The sequence below is a fragment of the Leopardus geoffroyi genome, chromosome A2 (assembly GCF_018350155.1).
Source record: "Leopardus geoffroyi isolate Oge1 chromosome A2, O.geoffroyi_Oge1_pat1.0, whole genome shotgun sequence".
NCBI classification, from domain to species: Eukaryota; Metazoa; Chordata; class Mammalia; order Carnivora; family Felidae; genus Leopardus; species Leopardus geoffroyi.
This window is the reverse complement of record NC_059331.1, coordinates 117,703,917-117,724,588: the sequence shown is the minus strand read 5'-3', so window position 1 is coordinate 117,724,588 and position 20,672 is coordinate 117,703,917.

Genomic DNA, 20,672 nt, shown 5'->3' with positions numbered 1-20,672 from the left:
GCACGCACGTGTGAGTATTGAGGAAGGAAATGTAGACAGGAAATCATTTTTCCATGTTCAGGATATATGTTCATCACATATTGATAATTAACTCTACTGCCCCAAATTTCTAGAAACTATACAACAGCGAGTGTGCATAAAACTTTCCACAAGTCATTGCATCTGAGTCAGCCTTGACTTTGGTTATCCAAAGTCTTACAAGATGAACTGGGAAAGGTTACTGTTTCTAAGGCTAAAAAAATTTAAATAAAGAACTTAAGTTAGAAGTTAGTAAGTAGCATGAAGCAGGTCATTGGCCACTGGAAGCTGAAGTAGTTGTCATTCCATCTCCTGGCTGAGCCAGCCTGTAACTCTCAGCCAGCCCTTATAGGCTTCGGCCTGATTCCCAATCCATGAAGTGCTGTTTCCAAACTGCTGGTTTGAATTTTTGACTTCCTCATATCATCTCTGTCCTGAATAGTAGTAATTATAATTTGACACCCTCCTCCCCACTCCCTTTGTTCTTCAAGTCCACAGGGTGATTTAGACCTCTAATGATTTGCACTGATGTTTGGGAATGAAAACCACTTAGATTCAGTGATCCTTCCAGTTCTATTAGAATGTGACAATTCAAAAACCAAATGAACACATCAAAATATTTTCACACAGAGCACAACATAAAACATTCAAAGTCCAGAAGCATCCAGAATGCTCTAGTGCCTATATCTCCTACCATGTATCAGCAAAAATTCTGCTTATGCACAGCCTCTACTAATTTTATTTCTAACCCATTTTCAATTTCTTCTTCTTTTGTGGTCCCTGAAGGAGGGTATGAATTTGGAAACACCAGAAATCAAGAAATAAAATAAGGGAGAATTAGAGATGATTTTTATTTCCTCTATTTTACTTTTCTTTAGGCTCTAACCTACACCTATTACTTTTGAAACCAGAATAAGAATGAGAAACCAGAGAAAGAACGCGATATTAACCAATATTCAAAAGTCAGACTTCGTCTTCATTTGGGCATATGGTTGCATTTCAGAAATCCAGGAAGATGTTAAAAATCAAGCATTTCTTTCTAAAACTGGTGGCTCAGAAAATAAGAACATCTAATTCTATGTGGGAAATCTTGTACTTGATAAGTTTGGTGTTTTTAATTTTTTTGCCTTTGAGTATTTTCAACTTCACATACAGCATTTTAATCTGCTCCACTTGATAAAGGATATTGACTCCCAAATCCTAATTCTTATGTTTTAATATATTGCTCCTATATTACTGCCTGACATGTTCTCTATCTGGCTATCTTTGTCAGTTTCTCCCTCCACTAGAATATTCCATCCATGAGGGCAGAGACAATGTCTGTTCTTCTCTCCACCATATCTCAGAAGCTTGAAATGGTACATAGTACAAAGCAGGTGTTCAATGCATGCTGGAGAAAATGATCAAATGAATGAATATATACCTACTTAGTGTTGGGACTTGAAGAGGCAAACAGCAAGACAGAAGGGCAAGACCTGTTGACAGGTCTCCTATGTATAGATCCTGATACATTGGATGAGTCACTATTTATCGACTCTTCTTTAGTTGTGCAGACCAAAAACAAACCAAACAAAATAAAAACATATTTTTTCCAATGTATCAAATATATATCAGTTAATGCAGCACAGATGAACACTGACCAAGTTCATGGGAGGCTGAAATATAGGCCAGACTGTAAAGTTATTTGCTTGTATAAGAACCATGTGTAACTATTATGCTAAGCAAGCATGGCTCGTGGGTTGTAAGCATCAAGTACCTTTATTTTTGTCTTTCTCTGTTACTTTAGGTGTGAATTTCATGGGTCCATTTGGTTCTTCCCTTGCCCCTGGACGAAGACTCAAAAAGGCCAAACAACTTCCCTGGAAATTCCTATGTAATAAATATAAGTCCCGCAGTCAGTTCAAGTGGAAAAACACAGTCTCAGTTCAGTAATGAAGATGTCTAATGCCACATACTAACCAGTACTCTAAGACTTCCCACCTCCAGCCTCCGCTCAGCTACAGGCTTTTAAACCTGAAACCAAAGACATATTGGGTCAATTTTTCTCCTTTTCCTCTCCTTGAGTTGCTCTCCTTCTAGTAGCAGGTTTGACCCTTCAGTGTTGGAGCAGAGAGATTAAGGAGAGGTAAGGGAAGCAGGAATACTCTTCCTGGAACGGTACTGCAGCATTGTTCGGTGCCTGTTTGTTGCTTTTATTGATGGGGTAACAGCACCCCCCACTCCATGGGCAGTGGAGTCGGGATGAGAAATAGTTCTTCTGCATTCAGTTCCTTTAACAAAAGATATATACACAAGTGCCTCTCTTCTGCCTGTTGCTTAAGAATCCTTCCTCAGCACCTAGGTATCTGTGGGTTGAATTGTGCTCCCCCCCAAAAAAAGATAAACCGAATCCCTAACTTCACAATGTCACCCTATTTGGAAATCGAGTTGTTGCAGATGTGATTAGGTGAGTTAACATGAGGTCATACTGGAGTCTGGTGGACTCTTAATCCAACATAAATGGCATCCTTATAAGAAGAGAGAACTTGGTTACACAGAGACATGCAGGGAAAATGACCACATGACAATGGAGGCAGAGGGTAGAGTTATAGTAGAGGCAAAGAAGGATCTTTCTGTACAGGCTTCAGAGGAAGCATGATCCTGCTGATACCTTGATTTTAGACTTCTGGCTTCCAGAACTGTGAGAGAATAACTTTCTGTTGTTTTAAGCCATCCAGTCGGTAATACTTTGTTATGGCAGCCCTAGGAAACTGAGATAGCTTCCAGCGATCTATTTCCACTTTCTATTCATACCTCAAGGCAGCCTTTTTGGACTCATATTGGCTCTCACTTGTCCATCTCTCGCCTAGGCAACACTCAGGCATCCTTTTCCACCAAGAATTCTAGGAGGGCTGTTACTTCCCAAGCCACATTCCTTAATTCTACTATCATATGCCTCTTCAGCTAAGCTCTTGTGCTTTATATTTCTCAGGTGTGACTCAGAAACCAGTGCCTGAGGCCCCAAATTGCAGAGGACATATCTCATGTTCTCAAGGCTTTCTCTTTAAAGGCAACTCTTCCTCCACTTGGGCTTGAAACTCCTGAGTTTACATATGAAGCAACTAGAAGAGACTAATGAGAGCTTTGAAACCCAATTACAAGTTTCTGTGATGGAGAATCTGATTGCCCCAGTTCTATGTCAAGTGCCCACCCTGCCAATCAACTTTGGTCTGGGGTACATGGTGTTTTCCACAAATATGCCTCCAGAACCAACCATTGTTGGGGGGCTCAGAGAATGGGGGTGTAGGTTGGGCAGACGTACCAGGAGGGGTCCATAGCACAACTTTAAATGGAGAGAGTCAGTGTTTTCTGTTAACCACACAGTTCTGGATATTTCCAGCCTTTCTGTATCTCCAATTCTCATTTTTTATATTCCAAGCAGACGCCATCCTTCTGTTGATATTCTTTGTTATATAGGCTAATGCCATTGATTTGGCTGTGGTCTATTTCTCTCTAGATCTCTTGCCATTTCTTCTCTTTACAGTAATATTTGATATATTTCATGCATTAGAGTTCATATAATTAATCAAACTAAGCTTGAGGGGAGAGTAAGTGCTGGAACTTACATTCATTAAGTTGCAAAACCTCAGTAACATTTAATAAAATTCAGTAGCTCTTAGCCCCATTTATAAGAAAATTTTAACTCACTTAAGAATAAATTGTATCAGTGAGTTTGTGATTTTTATGAGAATAAATTAATCTTTGAATTTCATAAATAAAATATGTCATGGTATGAACAAACCAAAGTACGCTTAGTGCACATTGACCTTAAAGCCTTGATTTTTCTAGCATCTCAGTAAATCTGAGCAGATCAGTTCACTCTTCTGCGTCCGCATCCCTCATTTCAAAGATGAGCATTAATCACTTGGGCATGTCTGTTAAACTTCAGGTTCCTGAGCCTGACCTCAGATTTCGTAGCTGAGAATACCTGGGTTGGAGCCTGACAACTTGCATTATTACAAATTTCCCCAGGGACTTCTTCCACCCAGTCAATATAAGAATTACTGGGACACAATTTTGGCCCCTGTAGCTCAAACATTCAGAGTCTATATTCCTAAATTAACAGTGCTTCCAATTGTTTCTGTTGGCCCTCCAAATTTTCTGCCCAATTTTTTTCCAAAAAGGAAATATAATGTTATTTTTTTCCTCAGTGTTCTAAAGTTCTAGAAACAGTATATAACACCTGAGTGAAAGAAATTGCTTCAAAAGGCACATCAAGGCGTGTACTGATTTGAGGGGTAGAGGCAAGGGTTTGAATTCCAGCCCTTACATTTACTAACTAGTTCTACATTTTTGGCAAATAACTTCGTTTCTATTTCAGGGAATGTTTCATCCTCAGGGAAATGGAACCAAAATGCTCCCCCTCTGCAGAGTGGTTTAAGACAGAGAGGCAGGTGAGAATCGTGTCATGGTGAAGGCCAGGGACTCGAGAAGCACTTTGGATCCAAATCCACACGTTACCACTTCATCTCTGGGGGGCTGTGAGTGAGCTCTCCATTCTCTCTAAACTTCATTTTAGAAGTTTGTACAAGAGCAACCAGAATCATGGAGCAGAGTCGGTGTGGGGGATCGTGTGAGTTAATGTGTGTGCAGTGCCAGAATGAGGCCTGGCACATAGCAAGCTCTATCTAAGTGTTGGTTAAATTAGAAACAAGATTCTGTACATGACAGTGTTTTGTAATAGACTGACCAAATGTAAAGAATTAAGAAAAAAAACATGTTATTAATAATCCTGTTCAAAGCATTCAGAAAGTCATGTAGCTCTTGAAATACCTCTGAAGTCACAATAGAAAAGAGCTTTAGAATCCATTTTCCAAGTCATCAATTATCCCTTCTGTTGTCATAATTAATTCCTATTGTTATACTTAATAATGGCCAACATCATCATCTTGGGGTTATTGTTTTATTCTATTAAGCTATTTCATTACGCTCAGACGGGCTGAGGGAATGTATGTAATTGACTTGTGAAAATTATTCAATTTGCAAAAGAAATTCATCCAACATGTAAGTGAATTGGGTCAAAGAAAAGCCACACTAACTAAATTATGAGGCCTTTCTATTTGCTTTTCCACTCTCCTGAGGAACACTTTTTATATATATCAACTGAATAGACAAGAAAAATGTAACTGAATTTTATTTGGAATTTTGAGGATACCTCATTATTGAAGAAGTCCTCACGTTTTTCTAGAAGAGAGTCATTGACATCCAGACCCTAGTGTCATGTGTAGACTGTGAGAAGCTGTAAGAGAGAGGGCCCTTGAGAGGGGAAAACAGCCCCAGTGGGCAGTTGGTTCGCTGAATATGGATCTGAAAATGATGGCCTTAGACCAAAATGTACTGAATAACCTTTCACTGGTATGGTATGTCTTCCTCATCCCTATTCCTCCCCTATCATCAGCAGGAATGAAGTTTCAGGATAAAGTTGGGGTTTTTTTAGTAATGGAAAGAACAGAAACTACTTTTTTGGCACATTGAAGTTTAGTAGGTAAATGTAACAGAGTCAAAATTTTATCACATTAGTAATATTACCCATTATAGCTGTCCTGATAAACCTGTTGAGTAAATAGCATTATTCCCTGCTTTATAGATATTATTAAAAATTCAGTATATATCCAAAAAAGGAACAGAGGTAAGAAAAACACTACAAAATTGTTGCTTGATCTGAGCACTGGTATGTATTGACCTTGTTGAATTCAATAAATATTGCTTAAATATTATTGCTCACCTTAATAAATAAATATTTTTTTTTCAACGTTTATTTATTTTTGGGACAGAGAGAGACAGAGCATGAACGGGGAAGGGGCAGAGAGAGAGGGAGACACAGAATCGGAAACAGGCTCCAGGCTCTGAGCCATCAGCCCAGAGCCCGACGCGGGGCTCGAACTCATGGACCGCGAGATCGTGACCTGGCTGAAGTCGGACGCTTAACCAACTGCGCCACCCAGGCGCCCCAATAAATAAATATTTAAATAGATAACAAATTGAAGTGCTCTTAAATACATATTGCTCATCTTAAATAAATAGAGCTCATCTCTACAATTTTCATCTTTAAATAGTTGTTTGAAGATGAAATGAATCCATGGCAACAAGATGATGAACACAGTTTTCAACATATCATAAATGCTCAACTTTAGGTTCTCTTCATCTTTGGGGACCCCGGGGCAGAAGTCTGTCTTTTATGTCATATTTTGGCAAGGAGCCAAAGCTACCTTGCATATAGTGCCATTCAGGCAAGATTTGAGCAGATTCTCCAAATTAATCAGTAGTTCCAAAATAATCGCCTTCTTTGCACAGGCCCTGAGTCCCAAGTTGCCCTTGTCCAGGATTTCAGTCAAAAGCAGGGACATTGTGATCAATGCCAAAAGGCATCACAGAGAATAGGAAGCCAGGGTAACCCTGGAACTGAGGGCATTCCATAGTGGATCTTCTGTTTTTACCCAGATGTCAAGGTTCTATGAGACACTTAGATATTTTCCAAGTGAGACATGGTTCCAACATATTTCTCCATTGGTGGTGTTTATACTTTTTTCTTTGTTTTTAGTGTCTTGTCTGTGACTTAGATGCCATCTAAGTCATGAACAAAGCCATGAACTATGCTTTACCATAAATGAAGCTGATGTCTCATTTTGCATTGTTACGGGCAGTTATAATAATTTTCTTTTTTAGGGTCTTGAAATAACAGCCATGTTTCATATATGCTCTTGGTGCCCTGCCCAGATCCCTTTCCTGGTGCACCCATCCCCCAGCTGCTGTACAAATTGGTTGCTAACAGCTCACAGCTGCACCCTTCCCTGCTTCAGAGATTTGCCAGCGGCCAGGTGGATAGCATAGTTCAGAGACGCTTGTGAAGTTCTGCACCGCCCCTTCCTGGGAGGATGCACAACCCAAAACTGACTGCTACATTCATATGAAAGCCCTGCTTGTTTCCCTCAAGATGGAACAAACCATTCATCGTACTCTGAGGCCTCCCATGGGATCAGGCTGAGGCAAGACAACTGAATCCACTTTACAATCTTTGCCTTGCTTGCCTCCCTCATTCTCTTACAGGTTTCATCTGTGAGCAAGTCCCTCAGTAAATCTGTTGCTCAAGAATCACCACCTTAGGGTTTGACTTCTAGAGAACGTGACTTAAGACACCTTGGCATTGGATCTTTTGAGGGAGCCATGCTATAAAATGAGTTAAGAACTCATTGTCGGGGCGCCTGGGTGGCGCAGTCGGTTAAGCGTCTGACTTCAGCCAGGTCACGATCTCGCGGTCCGTGAGTTCGAGCCCCGCGTCGGGCTCTGGGCTGATGGCTCAGAGCCTGGAGCCTGTTTCCGATTCTGTGTCTCCCTCTCTCTCTGCCCCTCCCCCGTTCATGCTCTGTCTCTCTCTGTCCCAAAAATAAATAAACGTTGAAAAAAAAAAAAAAAAGAACTCATTGTCATCAGTGAAAGTGGTTATTACCAGTCAAAGTTTGAGACAATTTGTAGTTTTTTAAAACTGTTTCATTTTTTCAGATGATAAATCAAAAGCTTTATTACCTTAGCTAGGGTGAGATCCAGCTCACCAAGAGAAATCCAGTGGACTGATAGCTGGAAAATGGACATAAGGTGTTACCACCAGTCTGCAGACAATGAACAGTGCTTCCCCCAATTCTCTCCTCCTTCTGTGTGGGCAGCTACAGTGCAAAATGGACAATAGGCAATGGTGACAAAATGGGTAGTAAACAATGGAGACGTCCCCATTTCTTTTGGAAAAAAAGGACAATTAGGCATCATATCACTTGAATCCTACCATCCAAATAAACATGCTTGTGACTTGTGGAACCTGGCTTTGGTTGTTACTGTGCTACATGCCAGCTATGTGACCTTGGACAAAGTCACTGAATGATTGGCAGTCTCAGCTTCCTCCTTTGTAAAATGGACGAAGTAGAGGAAATGGTCTTGGGGAATATAAACATAGCATTGGGGATCATGGGTGGGCCAATGCCATCCCACCTCATAAATCTCAGAGTCGGAGAAAAACCTTTTAACTGTCATAAATGTGAACCAACTGTGAAAATTATGTGAAATCAGCTACATAACTTGTATAACATCAGTCATGGATCCATTTGTTCTGTGACATTGTAAAAATTGCAGATTTCCCAATTTAGAGGGGAGAAAACCCTACTACTACCGCATCCAAGTAACCTGAGCCCCTCCAGCACATATTAAATTTCATCACACTACTTCCGTGACTAAAAGTAGCAGAATGGCGGGACTAGAGGAGTCTTATGATCTCCCCTGGAATCCTTGGCAAGTTATTGCTGTCTTTTCACTATAACAGCATAGATTCTTCAGGAAACATAATCCAATGTGTCTCCCCTTGGCTGAGCCACCTCTTTTGCTAGGCAAAACAATTTTCATTCTGGGTGAAAAAGAGGTGTGAAGACAGATTAATGGTTCCTGTGTCTTACCGCATGTACATGTGGTCAAGTGGAAGTTCCAAGCACTATGTTCTCACTGAAGTCATGCCATGAATCATCTCTTCTGTTACCTCCAAATATCTGATTCCTCCATGCAGGCGGGTCAACAATCTTTGTTTTAAAACCTTTACCAGGATCGTTTACTTTTCTGTGCTGGAAGCTAGCTTAAAAGTTTATTTTTCTTCTTTAGTGTGAGCCCTGCAGAATGGTTTGCATGACTTGGTAAGAACCACTGGGGTTTCAGGAAAGATTTTAGCATCTGCGTGATACTAACAAGATATGTCAGCATAAACAAAAACAAGACACAGAAGCCAATGAGCAGAGAAAGCCCTCAGACCTGAATTCAAATCAAAATTCACTACTAACCAAATTTACTAGATCACATTTATGTCAGGGCAACTGCAACATGGGCATCAGTAAACTTTTAGACACAAAAATCCATTCAACCAGTCCTCTTGGAATTAATTCCATAGATTCCATAAGCAGTGAATTATTCATTTATCTATCCATTCAATCAGTAAGCACTTATTGATGACTCCTACATAGCACTGTACTAGGAACAAGGGACACAGAGTTGAATAAGACATGCTTTTTTTCCTCTGGGAACCCAAAGTCTCCTGGAAGAGACATATAAAGAAAAAAATAAGTAGAATGCAGTGTCATAAGGGCCATAATAGGGATATGCACAAATGCCCAGGGGAAAAACCATTCTGCTTGGAGAAGTGACATTCAAAGAGAATCATTAAAGGATGTATATGTATTTTCCAGATAGAGAAAGAGGAGATTGTCTTCCAGGTAAAAAGAAACAATAAGAATCAACGTAAATGACCTGGAAGTGAACGAATATTGATTGCTGAGAGGAAGTAGAGCAGTATGACTCTTTATAGTGGGGAACGGTGTGAAGAAGGGCCTTGTATGTCAAGCCAAAGACTTCAGATGTGATTCTATAAGCCATCAACAGCCATCAAAGTGTGGGGAGTGACCTTTTTTTAAAGTTTGGGAGAGACATGATCAAATCTGAGTTTTAGCAAAAGCACCCTGGAAGCCACATGGAGGTAAATTGTACAAGGCAAAATCTAAAAACAATAATGAGGTAGGAGGCTATTTCAGTAATGGAGGGAGAGCTAATAAAAATGGCTATTAAGACTACGGCCATGGAGATAGCCACTCGCATGACCCTGAGGGTGGGTGTCTCCTTAATTTTGCTCCCTAGGCTCCTCACCGACCTCACCCCATTCCATGCTCTGTTGAAAAACCCTGACCTAAGCCAAAAGGGCACCTAAGTGAGAGAGATGCAATAAGAAAGAAGGGTTAGATGTGGGGCATCAGCTTACAGATGGAAGTTAAAATCCTGAAAGTAAATGAGAACATCCAGGGAAAGATACTTTTAAAAAGAAGGCAATTTAAGACCCCTGGAGAGCCCAATAACTTAAAGATGAGCAAAGGAGGTTCCAGCAAAAGTCTGTTGCATACCTCTGAAAAGCTACCAACAACATCTCTTTGATTCTGGGAAGAGGAGAGGGCTCTCTAAATTGATGGGGAATTCCAGGCTTGATCTAGAAGTTTAAGACAAGAGTTCTGTGGCAGAGGCGGTCACAGAGCCATTAGCTCTCAACATCCATTCTCCTTTTCCACAGTAATTCAATTTTATCCTAAGTGTCTGGTCTCCAAAATAAATTTACATTTCCCAGACTCCCCCATAGTTAGTATGAACATATGATTAAGTTCTGTTTAATGAGAAGTGAGTGGAGGTTGTGTGGACAACTTCCACCCTGTTCTCTCAAAGGGAAGGGCAAACTTACCCTTTTCCCTTCCTTCTTCATGCATGATGGAACAGCAAACTTGGTGGCAAACCATTCTGGACCATGTGCATGAGGTTAATTTGCTGAGGATGACAGAATAAAAAGATGGGGGAGCCAGAACCCCTACAGACATTACTGTGCATTGCTATCACACCTGCTCAGACTTTAACCTTGTTAAGCCACTAACATGGAGCTGAACCTGTATCGTAACCAATACAATGCCAGGGCTATGTAGAATTCTTTAGCATTGACCACCCTAAAGCTTCTGTAAATCAGACTGTTTACGGATGCTATCTCTGAAGAACCAAATTTTATATCTGGTGTTGCGGTGTGAAGATTCCTCTTCACCCAAATTCTAAGCCAAGTGAAAAATAAGACGAATAAAAGACAAAGGGACCCAAATATCACTGTAACTACTGACAATGCCAAAGCTGGAAAATACGTCTGTGGCAATTGGGCATCCTAATACTGAACTAAACACAATTACCCAGAATTAAATATTATCCAGCATCCATGGAGACAACTGGTCCACTCTAGACCTCCCCTGCAGAGCTGGCCTGAAGTGTTACACTAGCGAAGCTCCCTCCTCATGGAGGAATGGTAGGTATAGTCCTACCAGACTAGGGAAGACACATCAGTGCCTACCATTCAGGTCCCACTGGGATGGCAAAAGATGCAATGTGAGGTCCATTTCACTTGGAAGTAAAACCTGAGATAAGATGAACAAAGGATCCCCAGCATCAGGAGTTTCCGAGCTTGAAATTTGCCAGTAATGCTGCGTCATCTGAGATTTCCATAACTCAGCTCGTTCAGGTTTCAAAGTAGATATCACATGGATCTTCATGGCAATTCTACACCAACACCCCTGTAGCTGCAGCATGAGCTCATCACTTTGGATTTGATCATTACCACTGTGGGAGACGGCAAGGTGGGGGCAAACCAAGTTCCCGGTGATGTTTTCATCCTCACATTAAAGAAAGGACAGATCATTCTACGAGACCACCAATTTCACGTGGCTAATCATCCCAACAAGGAAGGACCAGAGTTAATACTAAGGCTAATTCATAGATGGACTATAAATTCCTGCTGAACAGATGAGAGGACGTGCAGCAATCTCCATCCGTAAACGAAACCAGTCAGAGGACAGAGCAATGGTTCTCCATGGGAGGGTGTGCACCGCTCCTGGGGGCTGTTCAGAAAGATCTGTGTTTGGGGGAGAATTTTTGGTTAACACAAATGACTGGGGCTTGTACTGACATTTAGTGGGCAGTAAATCTCTTACATCACATGGGACACTTGCACACAGTAAAAAAAAAATTGTCCCATCTAAAATATTAGTTGCACCGGTTTAGATGAACTTAACCTGGAAGATGTCCCTTGTTGCAGCTCACACCACAATGCAGAAGATTAAGCAGAGCCCCAGTCCTATTATCTACATTTGCCTCTTCCGTGCATCTTACTCTAGCATGAGTCTCTCAGGAAAAGGGAATTTTGGAAGGCCAGGTCTATAACCATTCCTGAGCACTATATCACAACATTACTAAATGGTGTTTAAATGTATTTCCTTGTTCATTCATTTATTAAATAAGTATTTGTTGAACAGCCACTATATGCCAGATACTGTTCAAGGTCCTAGAGATATAGGAGTAATGAAAACAAAAAACCCCTCTGATCTATTCAATATTGTCTTGAGGAAGAGGGAATGTAAAGAAAAGTGGTAAAATTCCTTGTTGTGTTTAAATAAAGAAGCCAAGAATTACATAAATTTATAAGTAAAAGGAGAAGTTCACCTTCATTTTATAAATGGAGAACCCAAGGCTCAGAAAGGCTCAGAGCTTGTTTAAGTTCACATGGTAGCACAGCCGAAAGACTGGGGCCCATAAATGTCAGTTAACTTCAGTTTCTCCAACATTTTATTGCTCTGCACTTTATCTCCATCTCTATGAGAGATGGTGTCAAAGACTCAGGAATAATAATCACTTGACCTGTGGTTCATGAAGCTTAAGCTTCCTTCATGAAAATCCCCCCCCTCCCACACTCCAGTTATCCTTCCTAGTTGGAAACATCAATGGACAAATAGGAAGGTGAATGATTATAAAGGGGGCTGCCTAAAAATGTTTCATCATTTCCATTCAGGGAATATTTATTGACCTTGAGCATCTACTATGTGCCAGGTACTCTACAATGTGCTGTGGGGGGTTCTGAGGTGAATGGACTGTTCTTCTTGCCCTCAGGAAAGTTAACATGTTTTGAAAGAGACAAATAGTACACAACTACAGTACCAGACAAGAATTTGGTAAATGCCATGATACAATTATAAAGACCTGTGGGAGTTGAGAGGAAGAGATGAATACCAGCTCTCCCATAAAGGGCTTCCAAATCTCCCCAAATGGCATTTGAAATGGAACCTGAAATATGGATGGAGTGTTTATACAGGGGGCAAGACCTGCTTCAAATTCTCACCCAGGGTGACAAATCTCAGAGGTCAAAGAAAAAATCTGAGACCCAAAGATGACAAAAAGCAAAGCAAGGTAAGTTTCTTGGCCACAATTAGGCAGTTCTGGTCCTTAAAAATCACTGAGAGACATTTCCACATCAGGTCGAATCCTCCCAGTTCTCAGTAATAATAATAAAAATAACCATGGAGTGCCTGGGTGGCTCAGGCAATTGAGCGCCGACTCTTGATTTCAGCTCAGGTCATGATCTCACTAATAGGAGCTCCACATTCCACATTGGGCTCTGCGATGACAGTGTTAAACCTGCCTGGGATTCTCTTTTCCCCTCTTTTTGCCCCTCCCCTGCTCACATGTGTGTGCGCATGTGCTAGCTCTCTCTCTCAAAATAAACATCAAAAAAAAAAAAGTTTCTCTCTCTCCATCCCTCTGCCCCTCTCCCTTGCTCCCATCCTGTCTCTTTGAAAAAAAAAAAAAAGAAAGAAAGACAACAACAACAACAAAAAAACCCAATCATTAACATGACTGCATTTACTAGGCATGCTAGGCATGCACTCTACAACAGGAGCCAGAGTCTTAATATGCACACATTATCTCATTTAAACCTCAGAACAACCTTTTGAATAGATGCTACTGTCATCCACATGTTCCTGGGGAAAATTGTGCCATACAGGGAATATGTGCCATGTTTGAGGTCACGCATATAATAAGGGTCAAGGCTGAGCTTGAAGCCCAGGGTTTGCTGTCTCAAGCTGATGCTGTCCCTCCACGGTTATTTGATGAATGCTTGCCCTCAGAATTTCAGAATTCATTCTCACCAGCACTTCAGAAGCAAATAAAGAGTAGCATATCTCAAAAGGGATGGGTTAGCCAGCTTGCACCTGTCACACATCCTTGCAATCCTTGGCTACCATTACTGCCACCAAAGAGGCATTTTTAACTGGGCCTGACTAGTCAGTAATCTCATAGCCATATCAGGTTTATTTAAACCAATTCCTAAGATTCTAAAATCACTACATACACCCTGATTCAGGGAAGCAGAAGATATTCTGCAAAAGACTTCATCTGTTTGGCTTCTGCTTCTTCTCCAGACCCAGGTCACCTCTTAAGCATTCATGCAGCCTCCCTCTAAAGGCAACACCCTCTGTTCACAGAGTCACTCTCACAACACCTACTTCCAATATCATATATATGGCACTTAGTCACATTCTGCCTGCTGCAGGAAGGACCCGATCTCCCATCATTAGGTTCACTTGATTCCATTTCATTCCACAGGGGAGCAAATAATATGAGAACTAATGCTTCTAGTCCCTCCCTCGAGTTCTACAGTTTCCCTTCCACAACAGGGGAGAAGAAAGACTTATCTGATTCAGGGAAGGAGACAAGGCTAACTGTTAACCACCCTGAGTGGATCTGGGCAGAATGCAGAGACATTGTTCTTTAGATCTACCTAACCTCAGCACTCAGGCATAGTGGACTCAACTTGTATATCCACTCATGTGCAGTGAATGGATGGAGCAGGGTCAAGCCCTGGGGACCTGGTCTATTTGCTAATCCTCTCAGCTTCTCCTGTTAGGCCTGTGTGTCTGGTTCATGGGCTATGTCCAGGAATGAGAAGGAAACTCTGCCATCTCCTCCAGTCTAGCTGCAACATTAGGCTGTCATTGGGTATGGGTCCTCATTTGGCTTTGGGTGTATGACCTCACCCGATTCGTAATTTGGATTGTCTTACCTACTGTGCATTATACATGGATGTGTCTACCCCAACCGGTGGAAGCTCCTTGAGCACAGAGGCAGTGATGTGTGGTGGGAAGAACACTGGACCAGGAGTCAGAAGACCCAGTTCTAGGCCAAGCTCTGCTTGGGAAGATCCCTTTCCATTTCTAAGTCTTTGTTCCTTATCTCTAAGATGGAAAAGATAGTGTTTATGTACTCGTGCTCATCCCTTGGGAGAATGGTGAGTTAGGACAACGTATAGAAGAGTAAACTGTAAAGTGTCCTACATGGGTAAGGACTTATTATTATCATCATCATCACCATCATCATCATCATCAAACTTTTTTTTTATTAATAGAAAAGGGAGCTCTCTTTTATTAAACACCTGCCAGGTAGGAGGCGCCTGGGTGGCTCAGTCGGCTAAGCATCTGACTTGGGCTCAGGTCACGATCTCGCGGTTTGTGAGTTTGAGCCCCGCATCGGGCTCTGAGCCTAGAGCCTGCTTTGGATTCTGTGTCTTCCTCTCTCTCTGCCCCTCCCCCACTCATGTTCTTTCTGTCTGTCTGTCTGTCTGTCTGTCTCTCTTTCTCTCTCTCTCTCTCAAAAATAAATAAACATTAAGAAAAAATTAAACACCTGTCAGGTGTCAGGTGCTTGAAATATATTCATGAGTTTCTTGAGGTAATGTCCTGTTTGTAAAGCCCAGTGCAATGGATCCAAAACTTTGCTGCATATTGGAATCACCCAGGGTTTTTTAAAAAACACTGATGCCTGGCCCACACCCCCAGATGTCTAACTTAATTGGTATGTGGTATGACTGGGCATTGGGACTTTTCAAAGATCCCCAGATGATAAACATGTGCATTCTAGACACCATTGGCACAACCTTTTGACAGCTGAAAAGGGACACAGGCAGAATTGGATAAAATCATGTTGGAGGATTTATTTCTCACCTCCTCAGCCAACCATTTCTAGACTACCACAGCCAGGAGAGAATATGGCTCCCCAGCTGGGCTGTCAGATGTCTGGGTGGTGGGCATTGACCTGTGGCAGTGGGCAGGGTAAACAGCTGTGGGATCTAACATTTGGGAGATCACTTAGCCCAAGAACAAACGGGCTGAGGGGAAGTGGATGTACTTTTAACAGGCTCTCTAGCCCTCTCTCTGACCTCAGGGCCACTATTTATTTCCCCTTGGGGTACACCAAATGTGAATATAAGAATAGATAAATATCTGGGGTGCCTGGGTGGCTCAGTCGGTTGAGCGTCTGACTCTCACTTTCGGCTCAGGTCATGATCTCATGGTTTTGTGTGTTCGAGCCCACATCGGGCTCTGTGCTGACAGTGTGGAGCCTGCTTCGGATACTCTCTCTCCCTCATCCTCTGCCCCTCCTCTGCTCATGCTGTCTCTGTCTCTCTCAAAATAAATAAATAAATAAATAAATTCTTAAAAAAAGAATAGATAAATATGATATAATTTCACTTATATGTGGAATTTAAGAAACACAACAGATTAACATGGGGGAAGCGAAGGAAAAATAAGATAAAAACAGAGAGGGAGGCAAATTATAAGAGACTCTTAAATACAGAGGACAAATTGAGGGTTGCTGCTGGAGGGAATGTGGGGGGGGGGACCCTAAATGGATGAATGGCATTAAAGAGGGCACTTGTTGGGATGAGCACTGGGTGTCATATGTAAGTGATGAATCACTGGGTTCTACTCCTGAAACCAATACTACAGTGTATGCTAACTAACTTGGATTTAAATAAAAATAAAAAAATATATGTAAACCTAGGTCAAAAGAATGTCTTTGTATTAGCTGGATTAAATTTGTACTTTAATTGACATGATTTATAAATCTGTTGAATAAATAAGTTGGTGGGGGAAAAAAAAGGAATAGGGAACTCTAGCCAGCAGGTGAATAGTACCAAACCCTAGTCTTCCTAATGAGGAGAACCAGAGCATACCCTGTGTCTGACTCCACATCTCTCCCACTTCCCAGCTCATTTTCTCCAGTTCAACTTCATTCTTTAAAATTCTGCTAGCAAAAGCACTTTAGGGAATTTTTCCACTTAAGAATAAAACAAGTACAGATCTCTTCCGTTGGTTTCTTAAGCAAACTACGTGTTTCCAAATAATAGCAGCTCCTTATAAAATCTAACAACCTGTTAGTTCTGCAGGTTTAAGCCCACTTCTTTTAAACTTAGCTTTCTAAAGAATTTTGTTAAAGGAGATCTATAAATATGACAGGTTCTCTTTCAGACTCTGCAAAATGGCATCTATCGTTTTAATACAGTTTTATCAGTTTCCCACATTTTATTGGTCATCCTACGGGGAAATGGATGACTGGTACAAAATAGTGCACACAGCCCAGCTTCCTGAGGAGATAGCCTGGGTCCTGGTCAATAGGTAAGTATTTTATTGTGCAGATAGAGACTGAGGCTCAGTAATAACTTGGCTTACAGTAGTGCTGAGGTTCAAATTTTTGTCTGACTCCAAAGTTTATATGTGTATACACTTCGTAACAGTGCACCATGTTACCACTTTCTGCATAACTTTAACCCTCACACATTTTTTCCTCATTAAATTAGAGAGCATGTTGGAACATTGGATCCCCACCTTTCTTTCCCTAAGCCAGGTCTTCTTTATGTTGATTGACCTAGTGCTTGACAATATGATATTCACCAGTTGTTTGGTGAGGATGGTGTGAATGAAAAAAAGTTGGCAACTTTAGTTCATTTTCTAATCTGAAAGATTTCACCTCACAGAAAGTTCTGAAGCTTTTCCTCAGTGAGTCCATTGACATGCAGTAGGGTTAGCTTGTAAGAATTCATGCTGGTAAGTATTCTACCAGGGGAGGGGATGAATTGCAAGGACCATCACTTGAGAATATTCCTTCAGGTCCTAGAAGAGAACCGTTGTCTGCATGTCCACTGTTCCTCTCTATCACACGAAGATCTCAACATGTCATTGTGTCCTCTGCAGTCAATTACTAGAAGCTTTGGGTACCAAAGCCCAAACATATAAAAGGACAACCCAGAAGGTGCCTGCAATTATGTTAGACTGATACACTATTTTTGACAATCCAGAAGAAAATAAGATTTAGGGAATTTTCCCTGTGTGAAGACAAAAACCCAAAGAAGAAAGCAAGTGCCAAAAGGAAAACTGGACTGTCCCTTGGCATCCATTCTGCCTTGTTCAACGGTCTTTATTTCCTATTGCTCTTTACCTCATAATCGTGGACCTATTCCTTTGAAGAACTACATAGTCAGCTCTGCACCATAGGAAAGAAATCTTTGGCCCAAAAATTCCTGTCCAGGTGCAGAGATCCAAAGCAAGGCCACCTCAATGCTGTCTTCCCTAATAGGAAGCAAAGGAAGGAGTGAGAACACAGTGAGTGGATATAAGGAAAAGCTGCCAAGTGAAGGCTTTAAATAAATGGGGACAGAATTTTCACATGGAAAAAGGAAGAGCCGTTTGTACAAACCAGAGGGCCGTTCCCTTTGATACCTCACAATTAGGATAGAAGCACCTTCCATTCTGCCTCTAGGTCCTTGTCAAGCTGACATGGTGATTTTTTACTTGCCTCTGGACATCAGCTCTCATCTCCAAATATGAAAGCAACAAAGTAGGGAAGTAACGTGAACAGAATGCCTGCTATACATCAACAACATTCTGGCTGTTTTATGTGCGTTATTTCATCTCATTGAACCTGGCACTCCACCACAGCCCATTTTACAAAGGAGGGAAATGAGCCACAGAGAGCTTGTGTGACTGACCCAAGATCACACAGCCTATAAATGGCTGATCTGAGACTCACATTTGCTTGCTCCCGAACATGTGTGTGGTTGCCATTCTATCAGTATCAATAAGGGTTTTGTTTTGTTTGAACAAATTTACCAGAATTACCCAATAAAATGAGGGCTGCCTTTCCATGGGTGAAAATACCTGCCTTCAAATATGTTGTCAAGTTCAAATAAAATGAAGTATACTCGAAAGCACCCAAGATACCAGAGCAAGGCACTCACAAGCATGGGTCCACTCCTCTAGAAGGGCAGTCTCCTGCTCTACAGTGCTCCCCTGTCCAATCATGGTTCAAGCTACACTTTCAGAATCATCATCTGAAACAGGTATAAGTCCCAGGAACCCTATCACTGCACACGCACACCCTGTTACTGACTCAACCATGGTAACCTACTTCTGATTACCATCCTGATTCCCTGGCTTGTTCTGAATAACTTATAAATGTAAAAATGAAATTCAATCACCCTTAAAAGACAAGAACCCATCACTGTTGAAGATATTCAAGATTAGGCTGCTGACTAAATTCTTAAAGAGACTCTCCAAAAGTATTTCCAGCAAAGGCAGCATCACCGGTCTTCCAAGTAAGCTACTGTACAGAGAATTACATTCGTTTGTATGGAGATTTTAATATGGTTTTTAAAAAAATCAATCTTATTAGCCTATACTTGTGCCTCCAGGAGAACTGCAAACTTTCCATGCTTGGAATGTTATTATAAGAGTGCTTTACTTTGGAGGAGAATGTGTGTTAATTAATCAGCTCGGGCTGCCATAACAAAATACCATAGATTGGGTGGATTAAACAACAGAAATTTATTTCTTATAGTTCTGAGGCTAGAAGTCCATATTAAGATGTCAGCCAATTCAGTTTCTGGTGAGAGCTCTCTTTCTGCATTGCAAATGGCTGCCTTCTTGCTATATTCTAGAGACAGACAGAGAGAGAGAGAGACAGAGACAGAGACAGAGAGAGACAGAGATTTCTACCTCTTCTTGTAAGGCCAAAGTCCTATCAGAGGAGGACCCTGCCATAATGACCTCATTTAACTTTACCTCCTAAGGATCTTTTTTCCAGATAGAGTCACATTGGGAATTAGGACTTCAGTGCATGAATTTGGGGGGTGGGACACAATTCAGTCTATAACAACATGTTATGGAATTTAAAACCCCTTGTCTCTTTTTAATCAAGCACATTTTTCCAATGGCATTTGGGTCTACAAACACATGGATATTCATTTACTGATCTCAGGGTTGTACTATTAATTAGCAAGATACTCCTTCCTGATATTCTTTTTGCCTTCACCTTTTTCTAGACGATATACACCAGACAATAGAAGAGCAATACTACTTTTATTTTTAACCTCGATATTACTTGCTTACCAGTGCCTCAAACTGGAATGCCTTTATGAAAATGACACATTTTCGAGAACATCGCCTCTCCTTACAGGGCAAGAAGAAGCAAACGGGAGAAATGCAAGTAGACAAGAAATGCTACAAATGGTTCTTTAAGGTCTCCCTTGTTAATATCAGCATTTGCTCCCTTGTACCAATAAAGCTAAATTACTGGTCTTGGGGACCCCCCAAGCATGAAAAGCCACAACAGTAATCAGAGCCAACTAAGGCTAGAGACACCAGACTTGATTAAGATTAATTTCCTAATTTAAAAATTATTTTGGTGGGATGGGAAAGCGCATTTCAGTCGTGTCACCTCAGCACACACCCGGACCCCACGCATGACCGATCCGATTGTTGTGGTGAGCCCTGCCCATCCGGGTTTATATCAGTTCACGGCAGCCAGTGTGTGGTGGGGCAGAGATTACAGCCTGCCCTGCCACCATTTTCCACCCTCTGGTTCTCTGGTTACATTTTCCTTCACAGCAAAGACGGAAATTGTCACGAAGTTTGAGTCCCAAGCCCACCCCCACTTCTATCCCACTCCTTTGAGATGACCTGCTCCTCCCTCTGACCAGCAGACCAGCAAGAAACTTCTGCAGCTCAAAAGAAACACATGAACAGCTGCACTCCCCAGATTAAGGGTCAATAGACTTCCTGATCCAGTTGATCCTCTCCCCTTGCAGGGCGTCTGGTTACTTTTGCACGCCACTGTTAGAAACCCCATGTTTCTTCTCAGCCCTTGCCATTGTACTCTGCCCAACGTGTGCAGCGCATCAAGACGGTCCGTTCTTTTCCCCCAGTGGCTCCCTGTTGTCCCCCAGCAAAGGAGGGGGCCGTGCCAGACACGCAGCAGGCCCGTCCCTGGGCTCCCCTTTGCAAAGCCCAAGAGAAAGATGCTGAGGAGGACAACAGCTGCAGTGCTGGCTTGTTCTTGACAAATGGGCCTGTCACTCTTCCTATTGATTAGCGATATTATGACATTTCCCTTCAAAAACGCAGATGTGG